The sequence below is a fragment of the Sorghum bicolor genome, chromosome 9, assembly GCF_000003195.3.
Source record: "Sorghum bicolor cultivar BTx623 chromosome 9, Sorghum_bicolor_NCBIv3, whole genome shotgun sequence".
NCBI classification, from domain to species: domain Eukaryota; kingdom Viridiplantae; phylum Streptophyta; class Magnoliopsida; order Poales; family Poaceae; genus Sorghum; species Sorghum bicolor.
Window position 1 is genome coordinate 15,173,971 of NC_012878.2, and position 26,307 is coordinate 15,200,277.

The following is a 26,307-nucleotide window of genomic DNA, read 5'->3' on the forward strand; positions in this document are numbered from 1 at the left end:
CTACGCCCATGCGTAGTGATATTAGCAAGGTAAATGAGAAACATAGCAATCACTCCCCTGTAATAATATTGCTCTGCCAGCCCAATACACGAGAGGGGGACTATATAAGAATCAATGAAGCTGTCACTATCACGAACTACCCCACGATCTGGCATATTGGGTACAATCGCAGATAAATACGGTATAAGCACCACGCCTACACAATATCTATCATTTACCCATGGATCCGATGGATAAACGCTATACGATCCTAAGCATGTATATAGATCTAATCTAACTAAGCCAAGTACATAACTATGATAAACTAAGAACAATATAATCTTGAATATAAACAAGTAGAGCAAAGTCATAAGCAATATATTGAAGTAGAACAAAGTCATATTCATAATATTGAAGAACAAAGATAATTAGAAAGCAATTAGAAGCACAATTAGAGAATTACCAAGAATCTCTTGACAGATCCGGAAACCAATCGAAGATTGACTCCTTCTAGTTCTAATCCTATGTAGCTATGCTAATCTAGATATCTAATTGATGTGGTGGCTCTAATCTTGATCAGGGGCTTCTTCTCCCTTGAGGAATAATGAATTAGGGTTGAGAGGCTCCCTCCTCCAGGGGCCAGGGGGTCTGGTTTTATAGTCCCTTCAAGTGAATATGGGCCGTTGGATCAAACCGACTTAGATTGAACGGTTATCCTTGATCCTTTAGGTCGGTGGAGATCTCCCACGAAGTAGAGTCCTGATTGGACTCTCAGAGGGGGCGGGCGCCCAGGGCAGGAGGGCGGGCGCCCTGCCTCTGGCCCCGTTTCGCCTCCGCTTCGGTCTTGTGGCTTCTGGAGTCTTCTAGATGTAAGATAATTGCGCGACTTGTTAATATCTCTATGTAATCCCGATGTGTGGGCCTTTCTTCCGTATTTCCTGATAACCCCCTGCAGAAATAGACAAACACCAAAACTCGTGGAATTCTGTCAGATAAAACCCTAAGTCTAGATGTTGATTTCATTTGGATCCTTTTCTTTATTTATTTGATAATTAAATTTGATACTTAAGGACCGTCAACAAGGATACATTTGCAGGTAAATAATATCTAAGCACCACGCCCACATATGATCTACCACTTAGCTCCCATGTGTCAAGAGCTAAGTGCTTTGCAAACTTATACATAAACTCATTATCAATTATAACTATATCAAATATAGAACTAGAGCAAACTAAGAACATAATAAATAGAGACATAATGCAATTAGAATAAAGTTGTAGAGAAAGATATGAAATAATACCAATTTTTATTGATGAAGATCCGAAATCTAGAGCGCTAGGCTCTACTTCTCTAATTCTATCTAATCAATCCTGTAGAACTTGAAGGAATTGGGAGTAGCTAATTCTAATTCTCTGCGGGAGAGAAGTTCCTAAACCCTAACTTTGATGGCTTCCTCTAATAATGATTTCTCTTCTCCCCCAGGGTGGAGAGGCCTTGCTTATATAGCCCCATCAAATGAACGTGGGCCGTCAGATCATACTGACCTTAATCACAAGCTTTTCCTCGAAGATTAGAGGCGGTGGAGCACGATCCAGGAGACGGAGCCAGATTGGCCCCTATAGCTGGGCGGGCACCCTGCCCCCAGGCCCGTCCAGCCTCCCGTTCGCTCCCATGGCTTCTGGACTCTTCTAGGTTGAGGAAAATTGCCGCACACGTAATTATCTCGTTGTAAACCCGACGTGTGGGCCTTCCTTCCATATTTTCTGATAACCCCCTGCAGAAATAGACAAACACCAAAACTCATAGAATTTTGTCAAATAAAACCCTAATTCTAGGTGTTTGGTGCATATTGATCCTTTTCCATGTTTAGTTGACGGTTAAATTTGGCACTTAAGGACTGTCAACAGCCACCGTGTGCTGGAAGCTTGGCTCCAAGGCTGAGGCTCGGGTGAGGCGCTGATTGCGCTCGAGGCTGGAGCTTGGTCAAGGCGGATATTGCGCTCGAAAGCTAGGGCTCGGGCGAGACGGAGCCTGCGCTCGAGGCCTGAGGGGTCGGGCGAGGTGGAGTCTGCGTCTGAGGCCAGAAGTGTCGAGGGGGACTGCATCTATGCCCGAGGCCTGGGGGTCGGGCGTTCCTCTTACTCCTTTTTGCCGCTTTTTATCCTCTTAATCTGGGTATCCTATTTTATGGTACCCAACAGAGAGTGCCATAAAACATGCTAACAACTTGGTTCAAACTCTCGCACCAAGCACATAGATACATGTCGTTAATTTGTTAGAGATCATGTTGCTAAAAAGGAAATGTCTCTAGAAGGTGCAAGGACCAAGGATCAACTAGCGAATATCTTCACAAAACCATTGGATGAGAAAATGTTTTGTAGGTTGAGAAATGAGCTTAATGTGCTTGACCTATGCAACTTCACTAAAAGATGAGCTTGTGTTGTCCCTACATTGCGTTGTATTATAAAACATGTCTAATTTTTAGTAAAGCACTTAGGGCTTGTCTAACATGATTGAGATAACCCTTGTATGAGGTGTGAAAAAGCTTGTTGGATCAAACTTGACAAGCAACTAGATTTACTTTCTTGTATTGCATTGCATATGCATGTTTGTTGCTTTGTCATTTCTTTCAGTTATCTTTTAAGCATCCACTGTGTTCGTCCACAAATAGAGAGAGCATTTGATGCTCCTAATGGTTATGATCTCTGTTATGTGGCCACATGTTGCTCTTCGCCCTATTTATCACCTATTTTTGTAAAAATATACTTAGCCTATGGCAAATTATTTGAAAAATTAAGGGCTTGAGAGATGGTTCTCATACTAGTTCAAATTTTGTGTTTACTTGTGTTGACGGTCCTTAAGTATCAAATATAATCAGCAAATAAATAGAGAAAATGATCCAAATGCAACCAACACCCAGACTTAGGGTTTTATCTGACAAAATTCCATGAGTTTTGGTGTTTGTCTATTTCAGCAGGGGGTTATCAGGAAATATGGAGGAAAGGCCCACACGTCAGGTTTACATAGAGATATTAACGTGCACCACAATTATCCAACATCTAGAAGAGTCCAGAAGCCACGGGAACGAGCGGAAGGCCGATCGGGCCCGGGGGCAGGGCGCCCGCCCTCCCCCCTTGGGCGCTCACCCTGGCCTGAGGGCCAATCAGCTTCCACCTCGCGGATCATGCTCCACCGACCTAAGGAATTAAGGAAAACCGTGCGATTAATGTCGGTTTGATCCAACGGTCCACATTCATTTGGAGGGACTATATAAGCAGACCACCTGGCCCCTGGAGGAGAGGACCGGAGAAACACTAATTCATTTATCCATCTCGGGAGAAGAAGCCCCTGATCAAGCGCTAGAGCCACCACATCAATAGATCTCTAGTTTAGCATACCTACATAGGATTAGAACTAGAAGGAGTCAATCTTCGATTGGTTTCCGGATCTGTCAAGAGGATTCTTGGTAATTCCTCTACTGTTCTTCAATTGTTCATCTTTGTTCTTCAATATTATGAATATGACTTTGTTCTACTTCAATATATTGATTATGACTTTGCTCTACATGTTTATATTTGCAATTATATTGTTCTTAGTTTATCATAGTTATATGCTTGGCTTAGTTGGATTGGAATTATATACATGTTTCGGATCGTATAGCGTTTATCCATGTGTACAGTGGGTAAATTATAAGTATTGTGTAGGCGTGGTGCCTATACCATATTTATCTACGATTGTACCCTATATGCCGGATCGCGGGGTATTCGTGGTAGTGACAGCTCCATTGATTCTTATATAGTCTCCGTCTCGTGTATAGGGCAGGCAGAGCAACATTATTACAGGGGAGTGATTGCTATGTTTCTCATCTTCCTTGAGAATATCACTATGCATGGGCGTAGTCCTGTCTTGCAATGATTGCCAAGTATAATTGCACTAACTATGATATGCTAGACTTTATAGTTAAGAATAACTTAGGGAATATTCTTGTAGTTCATCCTAATTCCATGGTAATGACTTACTAGAATATCTATTGAGGTGCTTATCATATTTATATGTGGCTAGTTATGCTGATCAGATTAATTATCTTTGTCACCATTCATACTTTATCTATATTTTATGTGACATTTATCCCTGTATGAAAGAGATAGATAATGCTCTCTATTATACATGGAATGATAGATACTCAATCCCATATTCCATTCCGTAATCAACATTGATGATTAGAAATCTCTTCCCAGTGGTAAAAATATAAATAACAATACCTGGAATACATTCCGGTTAAAATGCTACATCGGTATTAATCTGTGCGCTTGCAGATCTCATTTATTATTTATTTAGAAGAGCAATTGCATATTTCAATACTGCATCTCTCATGTCATGCTGGGGATGACAACTTGGCTTAAGTGGCATGAGGGATAGGTTCGGCATTCTTGGCGCCGTTATCAGAATTAGAAAATTAAGTCTACTTTTGGTAATAACGTTAAGAATGCCCAACAAGCATTTTTGGCGCCGTTGCCGGGGAAGGTTGATTACTAATAAGGAGTGAATACAGAATTTTGAGTCATCATTCGCATCACTAATATGATTGAGATTATCAATTCTCTCGTATAACTTTACCCCTGTATTTTTCTATTTTGATTACTTTTTGCAGGGTAATGTATGAATAGAAGACATCTTCCAGGAAATTTTGTTGACAACCCCGAAGCGTTATTCAGAAAAACAAGAGCCAAGATCAAGAAGACATCGTCAACACTTCAGCACGAAGCTTCATCCAATCCAGAAGATCGTCGAAGTTTCATCCGGAACTTGTCGACTGAGTTCGAAGTCATGGCGAACAAGTCGATCCGCGAGTACTCAGCTCCCACTACGAACAACATCCGCACTGGACCTGTTGCTGAGATCGATTGCAACTTTGAGCTCAAGTCTAGACTCATCAACATGGTGCAATCCAACCAGTTCTGTGGAAAGGCGCACGAAGATGATAGTGCTCATTTCCAACACTTCCTAGAGATTTGCAGCACATTCACCATGTCAGGAGTCCCCAGAGATGCTATACTACTTCGCCTCTTCCCATTCTCACTGTTAGGGAGAGTGAAGCAGTGGTTCTACGCTACAAAGGAGAAGAATACTACGTGGGCACTCTGCTCCATGAACTTATGGCTAAGTTCTTTCCCATGGGAAAAACCAATGCTCTCCGTGGGAAAATTACAAGTTTTCAGCAACAACATGATGACTCCGTTCCAGAAGCATGGGAGCGCTTCCAAGACTACATCCTAGAATGTTCCCATCATGGAATGGAGAGCTGGCTATTGATGAAGACGTTCTATCTTGGGCTCGGCAATAGTGCCCGTGAGACCATGGATGCTGCAGCTAGAGGAGCATTCCTATCACTCACCATACCACAAGCCACAGCTCTTGTGGACAAGATGGCATCCAACCAAGGCTGGAATGAAGAAAGGACCTAGACACACAAGAGAGGTGGAGGTATGCACCAGCTTAAGGAAGTAGACATGCTGTCTGCCAAGCTAGACCTGCTCATGAAGACGCTCGATGATAAAGCTGGAGATAAGAAGGAAGTTATGCACATCTACGACTCTCACATGACTTGTGAGGAGTGTGGAGATACTGGACACTCAGGCAATCACTGCCCTGAGATGCTTGAGGACGTAAACTACATCAACAACAATAACAACAACAACTACTACAACCGTCCTCAACAAAATCAAGGTTGGAATCAACAGAGGCCTAACTACTCAGGTAATTATTGAGGTAACAATTCTTACAATAATAATAATAATTTTCCACCTCTGAGAGAGTTAGTGTCTAATCAAGGAAAGCTAATGGATAACCTATCTAAGAAATTGGCATCTAATGATAAAATGTTAGAAAATATAAATAATAGAATGGATAATTTCTCTACTGCCATCAAGAATCAAATTAGCTTTAATAAAATGATTGAATCTCAGTTAAATCAAATAGCTGCTGCTGTTCCTGCTACTAACCCCGGTATACCATCACAACCGGAAGGAATAGAATCTGCAAATCTTGTAGACATGTTTGATACAGGTAACTACTAGAGTAACCCCGTTGCGGAAGTTACTACTGACCTTCTGCCGGTCAAGAGAGGCGATCCAGGACACCCTGTCATCCCGATCTCCATCGGCATGGTGGACTTCCCAGAAGCACTCTGCGACTTTGGCTCTAGTGTCAACATTATGCCCAGGGTACTCTATGAAAAATTCTTTACATATCATTTATTAGAAACAACCATGTGTTTACAGTTTGCAGATTGGACATTAAGTTTCCCAAAGGGAATATTGAAGAACCTCTGTGTCCGAGTTGGTATCTTGTACGCCCCAGCAGACTTCGTGGTGATAGAGACTGGTAATGATGAGAAGGCACCCGTCATCTTAGGGAGGCCATTCCTGAAGACCTCGGGAGCTATCATCTATGCTAGTGCTGCCAAGATTAGTTTTTACATCAAGGGAAGGAAGGAGACATTTTCCTTCAAGAACAAGACTACACAAATTCCAGAGCAATCCCGACAAGAACCAAGGAAGAGGACCAATAGGAGGAACAAGAACAAGCAAGTGTGGACCGAGTCAGCTAAGATGGTCACTGCAGTTCAAGGAGGTCAAGATCGTCGACTTAAGTCACTGTTCCTGACCAAGAAGGACGACCCAGGAATGCCAAGCACGCATTGCTCCATCAATAGGTACAACTTCTACAAGACACTTTGCGACACCGGATCGGGCGTCAACATAATGGCCGCAGTCACCTATCGGCTCCTATTCAGAACCATGCCCGTAAAACCGACATACATTCAGCTCTAGATGGCAGATCAAACATTCCAAAAGGTTGAAGGTATAGCAACTGATGTCCCTATCAAAATAGACGATCATTTTGTCTATACAGACTTTCAGGTTATTGACATGGGAGAAGACGAGTACGATCCACCTATCATCCTTGAGAGACCTTTCCTCAACACCGTTAAAGCAATCATCTACATTGGAACTGGAGAAGTTCACATGCACTTCCCCTCTGAGAAGGTACGCCGCTATTTCACTAACCCTAACTATATAGTTGAAGACTCTAAGCAGGTCAGGACAAGAAGAAGACGACGCAACCGCAACCAGAAGAGGCAAATCATCAAGGACAGATGGGCAGACTACGAAGGAGAAGTGGTAAGGTCTGAAGATATACAACTTGAACAGAATTGTCCTAAGGAGACCGTAGCACCGAGTCAGGTGTGGAGAGATAAGATAATTATACATGAAGAGAAGGCGCCACCGGAAGCACCGACTACGCCATCCAGCGAACCCCAAGACGATTGAGAAAATGGAGAGTCCCGTTCGGAGGACTTAAAAACACGGAACGCCTTGCCAAGAGGTAAACTTGATAGTTATCCTTTTCCTTTAAATTATTTAAAATAGTTTGCTTAGTTAATCATGTTCATACTAACCTAAAAAGAAAATAAAAATGTTAAAAAATAGTAAGCCCCATGTGAGTATACGAGTGGCATAAAACCCATAAGTACATTCACTGTGGTGGCATAAAAATAAAATAAATATTTTTTTCTGCTCTATAAAATGAAAATATAAAAAATAGAGAGTAACACTTATTGAGGAGGCTCAACATGATAAAGGCTAGATATTTATACTAACACCAAATCAGTTCCACAAAGCTTTGTTGTCTATTTGAGCTCCACAGAATTCAAGGATCAAGAAGACTAGCAGACGGAGGACATTCTAATCGCTGTCACGGTGCTGCCGACTTTCAAATACACCTCCACCACCTGCTAGCTACATCAGAAGAAATTACGTCAAAATCTAGCTTGGAGGAGAGCACCCCCATTTATCTCACTAAGTATTTCTATCTACATTTGTACTTATACTATACTAAAATATAAATATACATAACCATGTAAAACCAAATAAAGATTTTGTGCTTATATATGTATATATATCTTTTGCTTAGTATGCTTAATAAATAAATAAAGTGGCTATGCTAAACTGAATCTTAATAATAAAACTCTAGCATGGATATGATGAATAGTTGCTCTGCCTAATTTTCAAATTTGAGTTCTCTCTAGTTTAGACATAACTGTTATAATTTAAAGCTTGCTCTAAACCTGAACTTGTGGGAAGAGAACTTGATCTGAAGTCTAAGTTGTTAACGGATATGATATGGGAAGGTTGAGCTGCTGTCTATCTGTTCCTAGAGATGCTAGAAATCTGGAGAATTTTATCTTTGAAAATCTTTAAAATAACACATGATGAGTTCCTGTATGATGAGAGTTTAAATTCCTACAAGAGCCATATATACATGCTTGCTAGACTTTGAGCCACACATTTACTTTTTACTGCTTATGAGCATTGAGTGTGGTCAAGCTGTGTAGACCCTTAGGAGTTTATCATGTGGTTAAATTAAGATTCACTTGCACATTCACTCACACAAGGTACTTCTACTCCGAAAGTACGCATCCACATATATCCACTCATTTCTATCTCTAGAGCCACCCAAAAGTATTCTACTCCTAATCTGGGAGAGAATAGCCAAAAACATTCTCCTATTTCTATTTTTCCCTATGAAATAAATGCTCAAGTTATCTTGGTTACTACCACTTGCTATATTATTTCAGGAGATGAGTGCTTTAAAAAAAAAGAGGATACGAGGAAATAAAAAGGGGCAAGTGCCCCGAACCTCGAAAGAAAAGAAAAAGTGAGACGAGAGGTAAAAATGGACAAGTGTCCGACAGTAGAATTAGGGGTACAAGATACCCACCTGAGAGGAAAGAAAAAGAAAAAGTAGAGCATCTCATTCTCCATTGCTATCACCATCATCACCATACACCATTCATTCGCCACACATGCACATCTTGATTTGACTTATTGACTTGTTTCACTAGATCCATGGTTTGACTATGCAATAAATGTCTTGTAAGTATGTATAGTTTATCTCCCACCTATGAGCTCCAGATATCAAAGCCTTATTAGAGTAGGATGAGAGAGAAGGCAATGTCACTATGCCTTATACCACAAATACTACATATTTTGAGAGAAGGCATATACCATCACTGCCTTGATAAGGATCTAGAAATACCACAAAAGAGAGATATAAGAGAGTCATACAAGGAATCTCTGAGTTTTATTTGAAAATCTGCAAAAACTCCAGAGCTATAGCTGATCAAGAATAAGAGACATGGCGCTTGACTAGACCGTTCTATCTTTTAACTGCTCAAGACACAAGTGACGGTTACAAATCTCATGGTAAAAGGTAAAATGAGTAAGTTTTAAGTCTTGACAGTTTACTCTAACTCAGAGATAAGACCTCATTTGAAAGCATGTGTACCGTCAACTTTTAAAGGCATTACAGCAACTTCTGATCCATCACTGAGATTATCCTTGCTCAGGGATGAGCAAGAGGTAAGCTTGGGGGAGTTTGTTGACGGTCCTTAAGTATCAAATATAATAAACAAATAAATAGAGAAAAGGATCCAAATGCAACCAGCACCCAGACTTAGGGTTTTATCTGATAGAATTCCATGAGTTTTGGTGTTTGTCTATTTCTGCAGGGGTTATCAGGAAATATGGAGGAAAGGCCCACACGTCGGGTTTACATAGAGATATTAACGTGCACCGCAATTATCCAACATCTAGAAGAGTCCAGAAGCCACGTGAAATGTACTAGAAGAATTAGGAACATCCAAGCGAAGAGTAATTATAGGATAGAGTGGGATTTTAGGGTTTTCTAAATGGTTTAATCTAATCAAAGGCTTACTCTATTTTACTTACTTTGGAGCAGCAATACCTTTCTGACTCAAAAAGATTGGGAAGGAGGTAATCGGAGGAAGGCTGCCAAAAACCTCTATGAAACACTAACCCTAACATGGTGGATTACAAAGGCCTAACAGAGCTATCACCTCTGGGGCTACCAGAACTATCCGGAGGATTAAACCCTAATCTAGACACCACGTCTACACTAGCGCTTAGTACTATAATTAACTAGAATAACTAGAGCACTCAATATGAACGGAGATCTAGTAAATATATTAAAGCAAGAACCAAAATGAAATAAAATACTTAAAAATAAATGATGAAGAACCTAGAGATTGCTCAAGATGAACTAGATGCTGCAAAAGTACAATGTCGATGAAGATTCAACAAATCCAGCTCCTTCTTAGCTTTCTCCTCTCCCCTCTCCCTGATCTCTAGTTTATAACTAGATGAACTAGACAACTAGAAGAACTAGAACTAGAGGAACTAGAACTAGGTCTAGATGAACTAGAAGAGATTCATGTAGAGGGACCTCTATGTTGATATTTGTTAACGCCATCAGGAAATGATCCGCAAGCGCACGGATATCGGTGAGCATTTCACCCGGGAGGTTATCCAGAGTATCGTATTTATATTTTTACCACTAGGAGAAAGCGTGCATCTAACTAACCAAATCTATTGCTACTAGCCTTTAGGCTACAAACAATGTGATTCGATCTGAGCGATGTATAGAGAAGACTACAACTGCACTCTCGTTCTAACCTTGGTAAGGATGATCTACTGTTCTATTGGAGAGGCTTACGGAATCTAGACACCACAAAGGATGTTCGACCCGCACCTATAAACCCTACCGATCTTGCTAACGGGATTGTGGGCTACAAAGGTAGCTACGAAAATGTCACGTTCCTCGCTACTACCACGGTCCGGCTAGACAGGGGATATCTATGAGTACCCTAGCCCAAACACCACGTTTACGCTAGCAATGATTACTCTAAACTCTACCGGAAGAGATTAAAGTAAACTCATAAACCAAAGATGTAATACCCGATTTTAAGAACAAAACCAGATATGCACCATATGTGAGTCTTAGAAGCCAAATCTCACATATAGCTACAAATAAGGGGTAATATCAAAAGACAATGCATAAATTGTATAACGTACATTGTAAATCAGAGATAACCTTAGATAGCAAACAACGGAAGATAACTCCAAACTTCGGGTATTAACTTCTCTCTACAGGATCCAACTGACTGGTTGATCACAAGCCTAAAACATCTCCTGAAGTGTGGGGGAAATAGCAAGAGTGAGTCCATGTCGAACTCCACAAGTATAGCAACTAGATTGTATAGATCCCACAATCTCATGATCAATGTGACATAAATAATGTAGAGCATTAAACAGTAATAATGAACATATTAACACACAAGAATCATCATCCTTAATGTAGATGTCCCCAAGGCCACTCCTGACCGTGAGCTCGGCTAGTATACTAGTTTTAACACTCTACAGAGGTTGTACATCTTTACCCATGAGTCATGATTTACCCTTTCGCCCGAGGTGATCAGCCTCTTAACCCACTACCAAGGGATCACTATGAAGCCTTTCAAAAGTTCGTCTAACATGTTAGGGCCGCAAGGTTTCCTTTGCGCGCAGATATAGAGCCCCCCTTCCGATGGCACAATGACGCGCAGCCTATACACATACAAATAGAGGCCACACTATACCCAAAACGGTTCAGCCCCTCCGCCCTTTCGGGTAACCTCTAACAAGCTAGAAAAGGTCTTCATACTGAGCTAAAGCCAGAGCCATTATAGCCCTCATGGTTGCACTGCTATCCCGGGTGATCACGTACAGACAAATCATCAAGTTGTTAAAAAGTCATTTTTACCATTTATTCCTTAACATTAATCTAGTCACAGGATCATGGTCACAGAAATAAAATCCAAATGCTATACTTGCCTTAAACTTAGATCCTTCTTCAAGTCCAAATCTTCAATAAGTTGCTTCTTCTTCTCTATTACCAATTCGGGTCCTTCTTGATCACCACGTATAACTCATCGACTAGACAGGATCATAAGCACCACACAGGCATCCAAACAAACATGCATAGCAAATATAGTAAATTTGGAACAATACACCAATCAATAAAAAGTAAAAAAACGGTTCTACGCATTGCTACGTGTCGAGGGTATCGGTAAGGGGTACCCTCAGCGATGCGCATTATGAGATTGCCCGTACGAAGGTCGAGACCCTTAATTCGACGCTCTAATCTTACGTATGCGCCGCCATCGACGGTCGCAGCCTCGAAGCCGGAAATAGCGTCGAGCGAATCGGTTCAGGACTCGAGCGATGACTGTCGTCGATGACGGAAGCGGGCTCGAGCGAACCGAGAGGTGTCGGGCGCGAGGACACTGTCCGCCGCCCGACGCGCGCACGCGAGCCGGAGCATTAAATGCACCTGACGCTTCCCCACCTAACACACAGGTCACGGAAGGCGTGATAGGGAGCAAGCTTCTGTCCCATCGTTCTTTTTGCAGCCTTCCCACCGAACGACCCAGGGCGTGTCAGGACGCAGGAAACAAGGATGGAACGTCTAATCGGGACCCCCTCGAGACACCCAAGGTCAGCGCTCCAGATACCAGCATATTACACGGCGTCCGACCCTCGACCAAACAGGGCCCCTTCCTAGGGACAAGTTGGGCGTCGACTGACTTCATCACAGCTACCCCGTCGGGTCCGCCACCATACCGTACAAGCATGCGACCTCAGAACCAGCACAAGGCGGCTGGCAGGGCAGAACACAGGAGCACGCGTAATCATCACCGAGCTATCAAGATGGGACGGCTCGAGGCCATGCCGTACGGAAGCCTCGAGTAGGTCAGCGCTCCATGCGGCTATCGATCCCTACTCTAACATCTATGCATGTACCCTGTGTCTCTCCTTGGAGCTATAAAAGGAGAGACTCAGGAATAGAAGAGGGGGACATCCCAACACAAGAACACACACACACACACGTAGTAGAGCTACACACTTCATACCACGCTTGTATTCGCCCCTGTACAAGCACTTAGGTGCAAGATAATACAAACTCTCTCCCCCCGCTGGACGTAGGGCCTTCTCTTGCCCGAACCAGGATAAATCTCTGTGTCTTCTTGCATCACCATCCGGAAAGGGGAGCACGCATACAAATTTACTCGTTGGTGTGACCCCCCGGGAAAAAAAACACCGACAGTTGGCGCGCCAGGTAGGGGTCCTGCGTGTTTTTCACCGATTTCCCACCACTTTCCGGATGGCTACTCCTGCCTCGCCGCTTCCGCGCTCCACGGTGATTTGGTTTGGGAGTCTCGAGTTCATGTCTACGGGCTCCGGCTACGACATGATCTTGCTCTCAGTCAAAGGACCAGGAGGAGTCCGCGTTACGCCAGCACGGTTGAAGGCTCCGAGACGCCCTCACCACCACGCCTCCCCGCCTAAGAAGAGGCGCGGGCAGCACCACCGCGGCCCCTCTGCTTCAGCACGACCAACAACTCGCGCAAGGTAGGATGTGGGCCACAAGTCAGCAACACCGTGTGACCGAGCAACAAGCACGACGACTCAGCACCGCGCGACGACGGGGGGAAACGCGTCTCGCGCGCCCTCCCCCACCGCAGCTAGGCTACTTCCACACGGGTTGTTCTCTCCAAGGGCGGCACTGCCGTTCGGGTTGGACAATGCCGCGGCGTCGCTCGCCAAGACGATATGCCCAAACGCCCAGACATACGTGGAAAGACCAATGGTCATCCCACGTAGCTCTGAAGCGCGGCGGCCGGCGTCCGAACTGCCGGACCTTTCCCGAGTGCGAGGCCTCCGCCGTCTAGGCCCCGGACGATACTCGATCACCTCCCTCAGGCAATGATTGCTGGAGGAAGGACGTGGGTGTTTCCACGCTGCCGAACCGGACTCCGACTCCGAGACAGACAGCTATGACCCTACGAGGGAATGCTATCACCTCGACGGGGCGGCAGAAACCACCGACGAGACACGGGATGCTGCTGCGGGTGGTCGAGCCCCCGCGGCGCAAGAAGACCCCAGGACGCCTGGGAACGACGGACGGCTCGACCCTCTTCCTCAGGAAGATAGAACTGCGCAGCTCGCGCAGCTGCGGGAGCTCAAGATGAAGCTCGACGAAGATCGCGAGCGCCTCGTCCTGCTCGAGCAAATCCTCGAACAAGACCTGCCCTACCCGCCGGGCGGAAGTGTCCGTCGACGCGCTCGAGAGGTACATCGACAGATCGTCGGAGACGCAGAGGCGGAGCAACCTGTCAGCCGTTTCCCTCGAGCAGGCCAGAATGTAGTGGCAGCGACGATGCTGCTACGTAACATGCCAGAACCATCAAATTCCCAGGCCCGACGCATTCGAGATGAAGTTCAGACATTGCTCCAGGTGGCAGCAGTTCAACAAGCCGAAAGTTCGGCATCTCGACGACGAGGAGCTGCCACAGAGAAGCGCGACGAACAGCCTCTAATCGAAGAGGAGGTGTCTGTCCAGCAACAACCTCCCCCTCGAGGTAGAAAGACCGCTCTCATCCTCCCTGCCGACAATCAACGTCGACACGACGCGCGACACGACATCAAAGAAAATAGACGCCGCCGGCACGGAGACGCGGAAGAACGTGGTTATAGCGCGCATCGCGGTGGGAGGTACGACAGCGACGAGGACCGGGTGGCCCCCGAGCCACCGGGCCCGCGGGTGTTCAGCAGGGCGATTCGCAGCACGCCCCTGCCTAGTCCATTCCGACCCCCAACCAGCATCGCGAAGTACAATGGAGAAACCAAGCCAGAGCTATGGCTGGCCGATTTCAGGCTGGCTTGTCAGCTAGGTGGCGCTCGAGGGGATGATCGAGCCATCATCAGACAACTACCCCTTTTCCTCTCCGACACCGCCCGTCGATGGCTCGAGGAACTCCCAGCCAATCAGATTCACAACTGGGTTGATCTGGTCAGAGCCTTCGAGGGTAATTTCAAAGGGACCTATATACGGCCAGGGAACTCGTGGGACCTCAGCAAATGCAAGCAGAAGTCAGGAGAGACTCTTCGGGAGTACGCTCGACGCTTCTCGAAGCAGCGCACTGAGTTGCCACACATCCCCGACCACGACGTCATCTTGGCGTTTGTCTCGGGCACCACCAGTCGAGACTTGGTGCGGGAATTAGGCCGCAATCGACCTCAGACCGTCGACGAGCTGATGGACGTAGTAGCTAACTACGCGGCAGGGGAGGAGGCAGTCGGCGCCTTCTTCAGCTCAGAAGGAAGAAGAGGCAAGCAGCCCGTCAATGAAGGTGGGACTTCCAGTCGAGGCCTCAAGAAAAATAAAAAGAAGCAGAAAGTGCGGCAGTTCCACCAGGAAGACTCGGGTGACGACCTCGTCGCCGCCATGGATCGAAAGAAGCCGCGAGGCCCTCCGGAGGGAGGCATCTTCGACAAGATGTTGGAGGAGCCATGCCCTTACCATAAGGGAGGCGCTAACCACAAACTCAAGGACTGTCGTATGCTGAGAAAGCATTTCGACGGTCAGGGGTTCAAAAAAGATACGCGTGAGGACTCCAAGAAGGAGAAGGCCGGCGGCAAGGAGGACAACAAAGATGACGACGGCTTCCCCGCCGTCCACGACTGCTACATGATTTATGGCGGGCCTTCGACTCAGTTGACCGCGAGGCAGCGCAAAAGGGAGCGTCGCGAAGTCTTTACAGCAAGAATGGCGGTGCCCCAGTACCTTAGCTGGTCGAGCACTCCCATCACTTTCGACCGAGAAGACCACCCTGACAAGGTAGTCGCCCCAGGCGTCTACCCGCTCGTCGTCGACCCCATCATCGTCAACACCCGACTCTCGAAAGTGCTGATGGATGGTGGCAGCAGCCTCAACATCATCTACCTCGAGACCCTCGATCTCCTCGGCATCGATAGAGGACGCCTCCAGCCAAGCGCCGGCGGTTTCCATGGCGTCGTACCAGGGAAAAAGGCACTGCCAGTAGGTCGAATCGACCTACCGGTCTGCTTCGGCACGGCGGCCAACTTCAGGAAGGAGACCCTCACCTTTGAGGTGGTTGGGTTCCGAGGCACGTACCACGCCATCATCGGGCGCCCGGGCTACGCCAAGTTCATGGCTATACCCAACTACACATACTTGAAGCTGAAGATGCCTGGTCCCAAAGGCGTCATCACTGTCAGTTCCTCCTTCGAGCACGCGTACGAGTGCGACGTCGAGTGCGTCGAGTACGGGGAGGCGGTCGAGAGCTCCACCGAGCTCGTTGCAAAGCTCGAGGCCATGGCCGCTGAGGCTCCAGAGCCTAAACGTCATGCGGGCAGCTTCGAGGCGGCGGAAGGAACTAAGAAGATCCCGCTCGACCCCAACAACTCCGACGGCAAGGTGCTGACGATCAGCACCGACCTCGACCCCAAATAGGAAGCCGTGCTCGTCGACTTTCTCCGTGCAAATGCTGATATGTTTGCATGGAGTCCCTCGGATATGCCGGGCATACCGAGGGAAGTCGCCGAGCACTCCTTGGAGATTCGAGCCGGTTCCAAGCCAGTGAAGCAGCGGTTGCGCCGATTCGACGAGGAAAAGCGCAAGATCATTGGCGAGGAAGTCCACAAGCTTTTGACGGCCGGATTCATCAAGGAGGTTCATCATCCTGACTGGTTAGCGAACCCTGTATTAGTTAAGAAAAAGAATGGGAAAATGAGGATGTGTGTCGATTATACTAGTTTGAATAAAGCATGTCCAAAAGTTCCCTTTCCATTGCCACGCATTGATCAGATTGTTGATTCTACCGCGGGATGTGAAACCCTTTCTTTCCTTGATGCTTATTCTGGTTACCACCAAATAAAAATGAAAGAGTCCGACCAGCTCGCGACCTCTTTCATCACGCCTTTCGGGATGTATTGCTACGTGACCATGCCATTTGGGCTTCGAAACGCGGGAGCTACGTATCAACGTTGCATGCTCCACGTATTTGGCGAACATATAGGCTCAACGGTCGAGGCCTACGTCGACGACATTGTCGTCAAGTCAAAGCGACGAGGAGACCTGATCCAGGACCTCGAGGTTGCCTTCAGCTGCTTACGCACCAGCCGGATCAAGCTTAATCCCGAGAAGTGTGTCTTCGGCGTGCCTCGAGGCATGCTCCTAGGATATATTGTTTCACAGCGCGGTATCGAGGCCAACCCCGAGAAAGTCTCGGCCATCACGAAAATGGGGCCAATCCGAGACGTCAAGGGTGTGCAGAGAGTCACGGGGTGCCTGGCGGCTCTGAGCCGTTTCATCTCGAGACTAGGAGAAAAGGCATTACCATTATATCGACTCCTGAAGAAGGTCGAGCGTTTTTCTTGGACCCCCGAGGCCGAGGAAGCGCTCGAAAAACTGAAAAAGACGCTGACCTCGGCACCAGTCCTGGTTCCACCTCAACCTGCGGAGCCACTGCTCCTCTACGTCGCGTCGACGACCCAGGTTGTCAGCGCGGCGGTGGTGGTCGAAAGACAAGAGGAGGGTCACGCGCTGCCAGTCCAAAGGCCAGTCTATTTCGTCAGCGAGGTGCTTTCGGAGACCAAGACGCGTTACCCCCAAATCTAGAAGCTGATCTACGCCGTAATCCTTGCCCGCCGCAAATTACAGCATTACTTCCTTGGTCATCCTATCACGGTGGTCTCTTCTTTCCCCTTGGGCGAGATAATCCAGAGCAAGGAGGCCACGGGAAGGATAGCAAAGTGGTCGGTCGAGCTCATGAGCGAGACTCTCACTTACGCGCCTCGAAGGGCCATCAAATCGCAAGCCCTGGTAGACTTCGTCGCGGAATGGACAGACTCCCAGCTTCCCCCGACTCAGGTCCAGGCGGAGTTGTGGACAATGTATTTCGACGGGTCACTCATGAAAACTGGGGCCGGGGCCGGCCTGCTGTTCATCTCGCCCTTGGGCGTCCACATGAGGTATGTAATCAGGATTCATTTTGCCGCATCTAACAATGTCGCAGAATATGAGGCCCTCGTCAACGGTCTTAAGATCGCTATCGAGTTAGGAGTCCGACGCCTCGACGTCCGAGGTGACTCCCAACTCGTCATCGACCAGGTAATGAAAACCTCGAGTTGCCATGACCCAAAAATGGAAGCATACTGCAAGGAGGTGCGTCGACTCGAAGACAGGTTCCACGGCCTCGAGCTTGTCCATGTCGCTCGACGCTACAACGAGGCAGCCGACGAACTCGCCAAGATTGCATCTACCAGAGGCACAGTGCCGCCTGATGCATTCTCAAAGGATCTTCACGAGCCATCCGTCGACCTAGGCACGGGGGCTGGCGTCGACACCACCATCGCCCAACCAACCAATGCTGTCGATGCGCTCTTGATGGAGGAAGAGGTGATGGAAATAGAACGACGACCGGGTCGACCATTCGATTGGCGCACACCGTTCCTCGACTGCCTCATCCGCGGTGAGTTGCCAGAAGACAAGACAGAAGCTCGTCGTATCGCTCGACGGGCCAAATCATATGTGATCTATGGCGAAGACAACGAGCTATATCGACGGAGCCCGACGGGGGTCTTACAACGTTGCATCACCGTAGAAGAAGGTCGAAAACTCCTCGAAGACCTGCACTCGGGGGCTTGTGGCCACCACGCCGCCCCACGGACCCTTGTAGGAAACGCTTTTCGGCAAGGCTTTTACTGGCCAACGGCTGTGGCGGATGCCATCGAGCTTGTACGCTCGTGTCATGGGTGCCAATTCTACGCCAAACAGACGCACCTGCCCGCACACGCTCTTCAGATGATCCCCATCACCTGGCCGTTTGCGGTATGGGGGCTCGACTTAGTAGGACCTCTACAAAAGGCGAAAGGAGGGTATACCCATTTGCTGGTGGCTATCGACAAGTTCTCCAAATGGATCGAGGCTCGACCCATCACCAACATCCGCTCCGAGCAGGCCGTCCTTTTCTTCTCCGACATCATCCATCGGTTTGGGATCCCCAATGTCATCATCACCGACAACGGCACCCAGTTCACTGGCAGAAAGTTCTTGGGTTTCTGCAATCAGCATCACATCCGTGTGAACTGGTCCGCAGTAGCCCACCCTCGAACTAACGGCCAGGTCGAGCGTGCCAACGGCATGATTCTGCAAGGACTCAAGCCAAGAATCTACAATCGATTGAAGAAGTTCGGCAAGAAGTGGGTCGAGGAGCTTTCCTCAGTCCTATGGAGCCTTAGGACAACGCCAAGCAGGGCCACAAAATACACCCCGTTCTTCATGGTCTACGGCTCTGAAGCCATCCTCCCCACAGACCTCGAATATGGGTCACCACGACTCAAGGCTTACAACGAGCAATCGAACAAAGAGACTCAGGAAAACGCGGTCGACCAACTCGAGGAGGCTCGAGACATGGCCCTCCTCAACTCTGCTAGATATCAGCAGAGACTCCGACGCTACCACGACAAGCACGTGCACAAGAGGGACCTCAACGTAGGCGACCTTGTCCTACGACGCCGGCAAAGCAACCAAGGACGCCACAAGCTGACCCCACCTTGGGAAGGCCCGTATGTGGTGGCCGAGGTCCTTAAGCCAGGAACGTACAAATTGGCGGACGAAAAGGGGGCAGTCTTCACCAACGCATGGAACATCGAACAGCTACGTCGATTCTACCCCTAGAAGTCCTAGATTTACGATCCTACTTTTTGTACCGGGACTTTGTAAACGAATGCATGAATAAATGAAGTCTTTCCCTCGAGCAACTTCTTTTTGTACCAAAGGTTTACATGTCATAACCTCGACGTTAGAAGGGGGCTCCGACTATGACCCATCATAGTCAACACCCCCTCGGGGGCTACTGGGGGGCGACCCCCCCCCCCAAGTATCGAAAAAAGCCAAAAAGTTTCTCTCTTTCTTACTTAGTAAACCTTGAACGATCGAGTAGTTGAGGCGCCTCGAGCCCCTCGAGGACCGAGGGATAACGAGCCTGAGAACTCCTACGCCCCCGGGCTATGGAAACTCTACTCACTCCCTCACCCTCGAGGCGATCGAAGCTGTCTTTTACGAAAAATTGAACAAGGAACACATATGTAGGCGCAAAAAGAAATAAAAGAACCTCGAGTGGAAAGACAAATAAACATTTAACAATCACAAAAAGATACTGTATCGCTTAAAAACAGGATTAACAAAGTCTTATACAAGGGGCCCCAGGCACCCCGAGCAGGCTCGCAGGCCTCAGTCCATGGTACGATCCTCGCCACCCTCACCTCCGCCCGAGCCAGTCTCAGGAGGAAGCACCTCAGGCTCAAATAGCTTGGCCAGCCTCTCTCCAGGAGCCTCCGCGTCGTCGATCAAAGCGTGGAGCCTTTCTTCGTTCTCCGCGTCGGTCTTAGAGATGTCGGTGACGAAGCCGTGGGATACTACCTCCATGTCGTAGGAGAAGCCCGAGCAGACAACCGCCATCGCCCGCTTCACCCCGATGTGGAGGGCATCCCGCACCCGATCTCGCAGCGTCGCACCTAAGTAGCACAGCTGGTCGACCAGTGCGTCGCCTCGAGAGTCCTCCCTCGACTCATCCATAGGCTCGACTTCCCAAGAGGTCAAGAGATCGCTTATCGCCGTCCGCACTCGACGGTTCAAAGCAACCTCAGCCTCGAGCTGAGCCTTGGTGTTGCGAGCCTCGGCTTGGGCGGCCAGGAGTTCGTCCTTGAGCCCTATAAATACCAATACAAAGAAGCTTTAGAAAAAACTCAAGCACACCTCGAAAAAGAAATTCGACAAAGGAAACATACCTTTGATGCTCTCCTCTAGGGCTGTGTTCTCGCCGACCAATCTGGTGTTGGCACGCTCGATCTCTCTGTTGGAGCGCGCCAGCTCAGTATTGGCGACGCGGAGATCTTCGATCACCCTGCCAGCCTGAGCGACGGCTCCACTCTTCTCCAACAATTCTTCCTTCAGACGCTCGACATCGTCAGAGAGACTGCGGGATCGAGCTCGCTCCGTCTCGAGATCTTCGAGGGCCTTCTTCTTTGCGTCCTCGGCGGCACCCCTGGCGACCTCATTGTCCACGAACGCCACTTTCATCTTTTGGAAGGTATCGCGGAGGGAGTCCAGGTCAGTTTGGAGAAGGCCCTTCTCCTTGTCCAGGTCCGCGATGACGCTCTTGTGGGACAGGGCCTCCTCCCGGGCTCTGGACGCGGCCTCCTCGACCGTAAGAGCCCGCTCCCGTAGCCGCATCGCCTCCTCCTCCGCCTTCTTCGAGACCTCTCGGGCCTCGGCCAAAGCAGCCTCCCTCACCTTCTTCTCCTCCTCGAGTGCTATGAGATCTTTGTAAGCTTTAAGCAGCTTTTCCTGCGACTCGAGGAGTTGATCCTTGAGGAGGGGAAGCTGCTCCCATCCGCCCCTCGTGGCATGTATGAAGCTGGACTTGATGCGAGAGGTCTCTTTCATATCCTGCGAATCAGGGGTCAGGGGGATTAGAACACAGAAACCCGAAAGCACCACAAAGATTGGAGCTCGAGAAACACTTACAAAATAAGCTGGCCCAAGCCCGTTGTTGATGACGTCCGATAGGAGCCCCACCACGTGTTTCATCCAAAGGCGGAGCTCCTCGACATGCTCCCACTTCTCGACTTCCTTCTTGTCATCGAGGAAGATATTGGGCTCGGACGGGTCGCTGGAAGCTCGGATACGAATCCGATCGGGACACCAGTTCTCCATCTCCCGATCAGCCCGCACCTTGACGCCGCGGAGAAAGTTCTCGACGGTCTCGAGGGAACCCCCGTGGCGCAAGAACAGGTCGGCGAGGCAAGGGAACCGCCCGTCGTCGTCCACCGTCTTCCACGTACCGTCCTTGCTTCCAGACGACCCGATCTCATCCTCCTCAGAGGGAAAGCGGTCCTCCCATGCTCGACGCTCCCGGAGGAATCCTGGGGCGATCCCGTCCATGCCGTAGATGGTCCTCTTGATCTCGGACTCGGGGTCGGTGGGGGTGCGCATCAGGCAGGCGAGCGCCACCACTCCGTCCGCTCGCCCCGACTCTGCCCGGATCGCGGCAGGCGCCCCCGGGAGGAGCCACGCTGGGGTGGGAGGTCCGTACACCGGCAAACCTCCCTCTTGATCGCCGGGCTCTTGCGACGCCAGTGGCGCCGGTTCGGCCAAAACTTGAGGCGGGGGCTCGAGTGGCTCGTCCTCTTGGCCCCCCAGCTGCTGTTGTTGCCCCAGCTGCTGCTGCTGCTCCTCCTGCTGGTGCTGCAGCTGCTCCTCCGGCTGAGGTCGCTGCTGCTGCTGCTCCAATGACGGCTGCGTCGCCTCGCGCTCCCGCTCCTCCTCCTCCACCATCTTCCTTTGCGCCTCAAGAGCTCGAAGGCCTGCAGGCCAGGGAGTCCGTCCTGCGACGTTGGGGGTCGATGCTTCTTCCTCCATAGGCCGAGCGCCCCCAGACGCTTCGTTGCCATCAGACGTATCGCTGATGGTGATGGGTTCCCCCTCGACCCCCAATCGAAAGGGCTCGGGGGCTCCCTCTGACGTTCGCGTCTGGGGGGCCGCATCATGAGTCGGCGACGGCGGAGTAGGCGCGGGACGAGATAAAGCCCTCTCGACGCCGGCTGGAGGTTGGGTGCTGGATGAGCCTACAAAACAAAGGGTAAGGGTCAGACGTTATGATAACCAACGTAAGAATATCGCGACACCCAGGAATTAACTACGAACCTGGTTCCGTGGAGGCGGCACCCGTTCTGAGCCTCTTGGCCAGTGATGGTTGGGCCTGCTCGAGGGTCCGTTTCAGCCTGAGAAAAAGTCGACATGTGAGGAAAGGTGAAAGAATGGGGACAAAGACCGCAACATCAAAAGGGGCTTACCCCACGGGGAGAACGGCTCGCCTTCCGCCACCCCGACCAGCGGGCCTCGAGCCACCCCGCGTCGGGGCTCTAGGCCCCTCGAGGGCAGGAACTGGCTTAGGTACATCGGTCCCCGCCTGGCGGGCGCCGGGACTCGCGCTCCTACGGCCGGCGTCTCCTTTCTCAGAGGCTGCGGCGCGACCGCGAGTTAACGGCCCCGACGCCTGGGACCTAGCCGGACCGCTCTCCCTGGGAGCTGGAGGAGGGCGCGGTGCGTCTTGACCCGTCTTGAGCGCGGAAGGAGCGTCGGCCCGGGGACGACGAGATCCGCTCGGACCCTCCCCTGGCGCCTCCGTCCGGGGGGCGTCGACGTCACCTCGAGGCGGGCCCTCGAGAATCCGATCGAGGCGCGACGCCATCCCCTCGGAGTCGTCGCTACCCTCGTCGTCGTCATCATCGTCATTGGGGGATTCTTCCTCAGGCTCCCCCCCTCTGCCTGGATTTGGCTCGACGCGCCTCTAATGCTTGGCGGTCGAGGTTCTTCTTCTTCTCCCCCTTCTTTGCGGAGTCCTTGGCAGACTTCAGCTTTTCGGCGGATTGGCGCCGTTTATCGCGATCGACCTCGTCCTCCTTTACCGGAGGCCTCGAGGACCGGACATCAATCCGACCCTGCCAAAACTAAGGTAGACTTAGAAAAAAGAGAGGGGGGAAAGGAAACCCAGAATCGGGGATGCGCGTAAGAAGAAAGCGTACCAGATCGATCGAGCCTGCGTCAGGTCTCATGGGGAAGCCGTTGACATGCTCCGGCTGAAAATCACCGGCAATTGCGGCCCTGACTCGGGCCGCGACTTCGTCGTCCGCCGGAGGCTCGTTGGACATCCGACATGCCTCGAGGTCCCGAGATGAGACGCCAGGGCCCATCTCGTCCATCCTCAACGGTCGTGACATCAGAGGGAGAACTCTCCGATGATGGACGGCCGAGAGGACGAGGGCGGCGGTCAAACCTTCCTGGCGAAGCTTCTTCAGGGCGTCGAGGAGAGGGTCGAGCCGAGACTGATGAGCTTGGACGACGCCGTACGTCCAGTCCGCTGGGCGCTCCAAGATCAGACGGCCCGAGTAGGAAGGTAGGAGGTTGTCGTCGTTCCGCAGGTAGAACCATTGGGAGTCCCAGCCGGCGTGGTTGGTCGACAACCCTACCGGGATGTACTCCCGCGGCCGGTCCGTCTTCCCCGTCTTCTGCACCAGATTGAGGCAACCCGCCCGCACGGGCTTCCTTACGCCCGTGGTTCCGGTGGAGGCGTGAAACAGCTCGCCCCGGTAGAGGTGGAGCCACAGCTCCCAGTGCGGCATCATCCCTAGGAAGCCCTCACACACGGCGGCGAAGACCGCCGCTACGGTGATGGCGTTCGGAGAGAAGTGCTGGAGCTCCACCCCATAATGGAAGCAGAGGGCCTGCATGAAGCGGCTTGGAGGCGCGCCCAGACCGTGGCGGTGAAACTTGGCGAACGACACCACGTAGCCCTCGGGTGGCTGAGGCGCCCTGTGACTCGCCGGCGGCGCGATCCACTCTGGCGACGACAGCGAGGTGCGGCGGCGCAACAGTCCCTCCTTCTCGAGCTCTAACAGCCGGCGCTCCGTCATCGACGACGGGCGCCAGTCGTCGGCGGCGACGAGTCTTACAGGCATCTCGGCTAAAGGGACGGTGGGTTCGCTACGGCTCGAGGGGGCGTGTGCGCGTGAGATGACGAGAAAGCAAAGGCAGCGAAGGAGCAGGAGCGAGAAGGCGGAAGGGAGAGGAACGGCGGTGACGCGACGATGTATTTATAGGCAGCTGTCCGCCAACGGACAGATCCGAGAAGTAAGGTAACTCCCCCCATAAATGCGCCGCCTACAGTCCTCTCTCTCTCCTCACAGGCCGGACTCTCCGAATTCCTCGCCGATATGGTGTCGTAACGTCATCCGCCTAGAAAGGCGCGCCCAACGGGCAGAAAAGGCGAACCGCCACGGTCGTTTCCATCCCTCGTAAGCCAAGGGACATAACCACAAAAGTCTCGAGAGGTCGATGGCTGGCCCGCCGAAAGGGTTCGACAGCCGATCTCGAGCGCCAGAGTCAGGGATCCCCAGCGAGAGGTCGAAGATCGAGGCCCGCCTCGAGGACTCGCTGGCGATGTTCAAGGTAGGGTCGAGACAGTCGAGAGGAATCCCCCCGAAGGGAGGCATCGAGCCGCTGGACTCTATCGAATGAGACTGGTATCCCCGACCACGTCGACCCTGCTTTATGAGGACGCCTCCGGGCTACAGCTGACCCCCTCGAAAGGGGCACAGGTTCTCACTTGGACTACCCGCTAGGAACTCAATTTGGGATGGAAGACGCTCGCTCTATCGAGAGTACGTCGAAACCCCCGGGCAAAAACGAGCCAATCGGAATCTTCCACCACTGGTGTCGAAAGCGTTTCTGCGAATTAGATAACAAAGCCCTCGAAGGAGTCAAAAACTCCCTCGAGGGCTCGGGGGCTACTGTCGAGGGTATCGGTAAGGGGTACCCTCAGCGATGCGCATTATGAGATTGCCCGTACGAAGGTCGAGACCCTTAATTCGACGCTCTAATCTTACGTATGCGCCGCCATCGACGGTCGCAGCCTCGAAGACGGAAATAGCGTCGAGCGAATCGGTTCAGGACTCGAGCGATGACTGTCGTCGATGACGGAAGCGGGCTCGAGCGAACCGAGAGGTGTCGGGCGCGAGGACACTGTCCGCCGCCCGACGCGCGCACGCGAGCCGGAGCATTAAATGCACCTGACGCTTCCCCACCTAACACACAGGTCACGGAAGGCGTGATAGGGAGCAAGCTTCTGTCCCATCGTTCTTTTTGCAGCCTTCCCACCGAACGACCCAGGGCGTGTCAGGACGCAGGAAACAAGGATGGAATGTCTAATCGGGACCCCCTCGAGACACCCAAGGTCAGCGCTCCAGATACCAGCATATTACACGGCGTCCGACCCTCGACCAAACAGGGCCCCTTCCTAGGGACAAGTTGGGCGTCGACTGACTTCATCACAGCTACCCCGTCGGGTCCGCCACCATACCGTACAAGCATGCGACCTCAGAACCAGCACAAGGCGGCTGGCAGGGCAGAACACAGGAGCACGCGTAATCATCACCGAGCTATCAAGATGGGACGGCTCGAGGCCATGCCGTACGGAAGCCTCGAGTAGGTCAGCGCTCCATGCGGCTATCGATCCCTACTCTAACATCTATGCATGTACCCTGTGTCTCTCCTTGGAGCTATAAAAGGAGAGACTCAGGAATAGAAGAGGGGGACATCCCAACACAAGAACACACACACGTAGTAGAGCTACACACTTCATACCACGCTTGTATTCGCCCCTGTACAAGCACTTAGGTGCAAGATAATACAAACTCTCTCCCCCCGCTGGACGTAGGGCCTTCTCTTGCCCGAACCAGGATAAATCTCTGTGTCTTCTTGCATCACCATCCGGAAAGGGGAGCACGCATACAAATTTACTCGTTGGTGTGACCCCCCGGAAAAAAAACACCGACACTACGAGCACACAAGCATTAAAAGCACTCTAGTCGGAGCTACGGTTCAAAAGAAACGACTATAGAGACTTTATATTATATTAAAGAAAAAAACTATATATGCTTGATTAATTTAATTGAGTAGAACTACATGAAAGTTATTTAGATTAGATTGATCAAAACA